Source organism: Pteropus alecto, unplaced genomic scaffold (assembly GCF_000325575.1).
Source record: "Pteropus alecto unplaced genomic scaffold, ASM32557v1 scaffold88, whole genome shotgun sequence".
Lineage (NCBI taxonomy): Eukaryota > Metazoa > Chordata > Mammalia > Chiroptera > Pteropodidae > Pteropus > Pteropus alecto.
The window spans coordinates 2,825,039-2,831,096 of NW_006494611.1; the positions used below are offsets into that span (position 1 = coordinate 2,825,039).

General features: G+C 38.3%; 1 pseudogene; it reads right to left on the bottom strand.

The window, feature by feature from the left end:
- Positions 1-1,959: 1,959 nt before the first annotated feature.
- Positions 1,960-2,078, bottom strand: LOC112474125 (annotated as a pseudogene).
- Between the last annotated feature and the right edge of the window lie 3,980 nt (positions 2,079-6,058).

Here is a 6,058-nt window from a genome sequence, read left to right on the forward strand (position 1 = left end):
AATAACTAATATGTTGCTAAATATAAGTTTATCCTATGCTGCTCACTCTCATGGTTTAGGCTAGGCTAGAGATATGCATTTAGGCAACATCGCTCTATTCATTTGTAAGATTCTGAAGTCATTACTGAGACTATGGCATCCTCCACACATGCCCACTGGTTGTTGGCAGAAGGCCTCAGTTCCTCACCATGTGGACCTCCCCTATAGCTGCCTGAGTGTCCTCACAACATGGTGCCTGACTTCCCCAGAGCAAGTCATCCAAGAGAGACAGCCACAATGCCTTTTATGACCTAGCCTCATAAGTCTCCCACCATCACTTCCAATAAAGCAAATCAGTAAAAATAGCCCACACTCAAGAGCAGGGAAATTGGGCTCCACTTTTTGGAGGGAGAGTATTAAAAACATTGTGGACTTATTTAAAATCACTACAATTGGCATTGCAGTTTTAACATTTAGGCTTGGGAAAACTGTGTTATCAACTCTCATATATATGTATTTATATATATGTGTGTGTGTGTGTGTGTGTGTGTGTGTGTGTGTGTGTATACATAGGTATATATGTGTGTCTATGTGTGTACATATGTATATATGTGTGTGTATATCTATGTGTGTGTGTGTGTATATATATATATAGAGAGAGAGAGAGAGGATTTATTTCAAGAAACTGACACATGGTTGTAGGGACTGGCAAGGCTGTAGGCAGGGTGCAGGCTGGAAACTCTCAGGCAGGAGCTGAAGCTGCAGTCTTGAGGAAGAAGTTCTCCAAAAAACCTGATTTTTACCCTTAAGGCCTTTCCACTGGTTGCATGAGGCCCACAAACATGATCAAGGTGGTCTCCTTTACTTAAAGTCAACTGATTGTTAACCACATCCACAAATACCTTCACAGTACCCCTAAATTAGTGTTTGATTGAATGACTGTGTACTCTAGCCTAGCCAAGTTGACACAGAGACCGACCACAACATCAACCTCTAAGCCTCTAGTTCTGCCTTTGCATTGTGGAAAACATGCTCGCTCACCCCAATTTCCTGGCTGCTACTTCCTGAGTGCTCCCCTTTTTGACATCAGCCAAGGCTTCACAATATCCAGTCCCAGCCCTTTTTATCATAAAGACAATATAGCAATAATGCAGGGCGTTTGAAAATAGAGGGAGAAATTAGGATGCCTTCGTTTGTATCTTTCCCAATCTTTATTTATGACACACTATATATTTACATTTTACAGTCATGGTACACTTGCTGTTTTGTGTTTATCTTTTAACATTATCTTTACATTGAAAACTCTTTTTTTGTAATTGCTATTACAGTTTTCATAGTTGAAATTTTCTATGGCTACAGAATAGTCTACTGAGCAGATGTACCACAGCTTATTTAAATTTATCCCTCTTTTTGGCCATTTGAGTTGCTTCTAGACTTTCCCTATAGTGAATAAATGTTACAATGAACGTCTGTGCTCACGTTCTCTCTCTTTTCAATTAGTAATATAGGAATTGAAATATTTACACCAAAGAGCTATAACCATTAAATGAGATAATGTGTATAAAGCACCTGATATAGGGCTTTGCATACAATAGGTATGAAATAAACAGTAATCACTATATTATCAGAACCTAATTCGTACTGATTTTGGCCAAACTTTCTTTTGTGTACATGCCAAAGACTTTCAAGAGAGGAAAAAGAAGTAAGGAATCTTACGGAATCTGAAGGGATGTCTCATTATTCATTAAAGAACTGCTATAGTTCTCTGCACTCAATATTCTCATTCACACAATTTTTTAAACTTTCCTGAACTTTTTTTTTTCATTATATCCAGTAGCTTAATTTTTCTACAGTATCTTAGAAATCTTGTTTGTATAAGTTATGCTAGGATTTTTTATTTTTAGGCAAGGCAACCCTTGGTTGACCTCACAGATTGCAAGGACCTTGTCAGCTTAAAATCCCTTATTTTTTAAATTTTTACACCTAGAGCACCTGGTGTTCCTAGGTGGTCTCCCATCCAAGTACTAACCAGGCCTGACCCTGCTTGGCTTCCGAGATCAGATGGGATCAGGCTTGTCCAGGGTGGCATGGCCGTAGACATGCTAGAAATTTTAACATCAACTATCTATCTATCTATCTATCTATCTATCTATCTATCTATCTATCTATCTATCATCTATCATCTATGTAGCTCTGTCTATCTCTATCTTTCTCTTGGTGTTGTATTTCCTAAAGCCTGTTGAGATTGGATTTTATGCTTCTGAGACAGTGAAAACATAAACAAATTTTGTGCAGCAAAATGCATTGAGCTGCATAGAAAAAGCAAAATTACAACTCGAAGGACAGTTGAGCACTTGTAGAACATGCTACAAATCAAGGTATACAGTGTCAGAAAAGTAAACAGAAATTAGGGCAATTCCTGATAAAGGAAGAAGGGAAGCAGCATAGACTGTCTCAAGATAACTTTGTTTACGAAAAGTCCTTCCTTCCAAAACAATCTTCCTTTTCTCTTTCTGGGTTCCCACGGCTCTTTGCTTCTAACCTCTCTGTCCACATTCTGCCTTGAAATAAGCATCTGTTGCATCCAAGTTGCAAGACCAGGAATTCATCCTGGAATCCCTCGTGGGGCCACCATGAAGCCAGGTACACAATAGTGATACTCTGAAAGGTTTGTGGAAAAGAGTCGTCTTGTCTCCATAGCTTCACTTCACTGGCTTTACCTGCCTGTATGCTCACAAGTCCATTGGATGTTATGGTGATGTCTGAGGTTTTCTTGGTTGGAAGAGCTGGTGCAGCTCCTTTGGGAGCAAGAATGTGGCGAAGCACTGTTTGGACATCACTGTCACCCAGGTTGTTGGTCAAGATATTATTTGTGCATTTCTGTTGCTACTGAGCTTAATCTTGAACTTTTAAAAAAATCATGCTGTATATTCTTTTTTATTTTGCAGCATATATTTTGAGCTATTTATTGTGGAAAATTGCAAACATATACAAGAGTAGAGAAACAGAATGATGAACGCCTATGTACGTTACCCAGCTTCAGCAATTACCCGTCATGGTTCGGATTAGTTAATCTTGTTTCATCTACACCCTTATATTTCTCCTGCCCTGTGAAGGATCCTGCTCCATTCTCTTCCATTCGCCACCCCACATCCCTGCCCCAGGATAATACTTGTTGGTATTACATACTCCCATCAGGAAGACTATGTTAGATTGATATTTTGTGAGAGTTTTTTAATATTTATGACAGGGTACGCTTCAGTTTTGGGTTTCCCTTCATTGTCTTTGCAGTTTATAAAAAAAAAATTCTTATAGAATTAGTAATGTAAAGTATCATTACGCATACAGCTATTTTTCAGTAATCATGATTGTACTACATAAATCAACACATCATAGAGATGTAATTTTCTTGCAAGAAGTAAAATTCTTATCTTTTTAAAAATAGGCTTTATTTTCTAGAGCAGTTTTAGGTTCACAGCAAAAAGGTATACAGATTTCCCATATACCCCCTGCCTCTGTATGTGCATAGCCTTCCCTATAGTCAACATCTTCCACCAGAGCCGTAAATTTGTTACAACCCATGAACCTATACTGACACATCATTACCACTCAAGGTCCATAGGTTTACATTAGGATTCACGCTTGGTGTCGTACATTCTCTGGGTTTGCACAAATGTAAAACGGCATGTATCTGCCATCATAGTATCATACAGAGTGGTTTCATTACCCTAAAAATGCTCTTGAACTTTTAAAAATTGGAAGTCTTCTTCTTTCTTTCCCTTCTCTTTCTGAATAATTCAGTTCTGAAGTTGTTAGGCGGAGTAGAGCAAGGTAGCTGTCCACACTAGCGACCCAGAGCAGGATGTCAGAACCTGAACAGGGCGAGAAGGGCCTCTGCGTAGGAAGGTTGCCCAGTGTGAGGTGTCAGGGCCTGAGTAAGCTGAGGACATCCATACACTGGAATGGCCTGCAGCACTGAGAGTGGGAGTGCAGGCTCACGTGGGGAGTCAGAGCCCAAGCAAGACAAGAAGGGCACTCTTGAGGAGGGGAAGACCAGGGCAGGGTGTTGGGAAAGTTTGGGGTGAGGAGGGCATTCACTGAGGGGCAGGGGGACAGCAACCCAACACGGAGTGTTGGAGACCAAGTAGAGTGAGAAAGGCATCTGAATGCAGAAGAGGGCGGTGGTGATAGAGGTATTGATCATATGGATAAGTGTATTATGGAAAACGAGAGCCAGGTTTCTCATGGTTGGAGAAGGAAATTACAAACATAGAAAGGGAGAAAACTAGAATGAAACTTGCGATGCTGGATGAAAATAGAGATATTGGCATGAACTCGTTAAAAAATACAGATAGATAGATATAGACATAAATACAGGTTCAAGTGTCTATGTAGCTCTGTCCCAGGTCTGACTATTGAGAAGTGACACCCCCACCCCAATGGCAAAGAGCACACGCAGTGCCCAAATCCTGGCTTCTAAATATCATTTACTGGTGTTCCCTAGAGAAAGAGCTGATTCTAGGGCTGAGGGAGAAGGGAGACAAGATGAGCCTAGAAATCTTGTATTAGAAAGAAAAGAAATACTGAAAGCATGAGATATGTAAAAAGAACACAAAAGTCAGCCTGAAGTGCTCCCACTGGACAAATTAGGGACAATTTGAGCATTAATATAAATTGATTATAACCGCTGAATAAAACAGAAAACCATGAGTCGATACTGATATACATAAATATGTGAATAAATTAAATGTTTGATGAGGAATGAGATACTTACATACTTTCAAAATACTTCACCCCAAACATTTATTCATTGTAAAGGGAAAAGGAGTTACTTTACAGTAGGGGAGCCTAGCAGACACCACATTAACCAAGTAATCAAAGTCAACTTCATCGGTAATGTAAAATCCAAACCACATGCTACCCAGTAGGATGGAATCAGAAGAATACAGCATCACTTCTGCAATATTCCTGCCAAAGATGTGTAACCTGAATCTCATCATGGAGCAGCATCAGACAAACCCAAATGGGGGGCATTTTAAAAAAGACTATCCTGTACTCTTACAAAATGTCAAGGTCATGAAAGTCGAGGAAAGACTGAGGACCTGTTTCAGACAGAGTAAAGAAAAGACTACAGAGTTGTAACAAAATGCAACATGTGATCTGAACTGGATTTTTTTAATTATAAAGTACATTACTGGGACACTAGGCAAAACTGGAGTGGGGTTTGAGGATTAGATGGTAGAGATGAATCAATGTTAATTTCCTTATTTTGATGACTGTGCTGTGGTTACATAAGAGAGTGTCCTTGTTTGTAGAAAACGCACATTAAATCGAGGGCGATAGAACATAAATTGACTGCTTGTAAATCGTTCACGGGCAGGGAGGGGAGTTCTTCTGTAGTTTGATTTTTCTGTATTCTTGAGATTGTTTTAAATTTTTAAAATATTTCAAAAATATAAATGTAATACATGAGTGTTGTAACAAGTTGAAGAATGCAAATAAAGTTAATATGCCCCTTCCTCCTCATTCTAGTCTCTCCTTCCCTAAAGAAACCATTGTCACTAGATTTATATATATAGATATCTTTCCAAATCTTATCTGTAATCACATGAACATGCAAAGCTGTAGATTTATAGGCATGGAAACATCCTCTAAAATTTGCCAGCTATTAACTTCCCCCTTAGTGTGCTTCACTAAACAGAAATTCTTAATTTTTAAAATATTTTACTTTGAAATAATTTGACTTTGAGAAATGTTGAAAAGTATCACAGAGAATTCTGTTCTTCCCTTCGCCCAGATTCCCTAATGTTAACATTTTGCCACATTTGCTTTATCATTCTCCGTGTGTATTTGTGTGTGTATAAGTTTTTCCTAAACCATTTGAAAGTAAGTTTATTTCTAAATACCCCAATATGTTGTTTTCTAAAAACAAGGAGTTTCCTTATATAACCATGTTACAATTATCAAAATCGGAAAATAATACCAATACAGTACTATTATCTAATATATAGTTTATCCAGATTTTGTCAATTGTACCACCAATTTCCTTTAAGAAAAAAAGAAAAAAATTTATTTTATC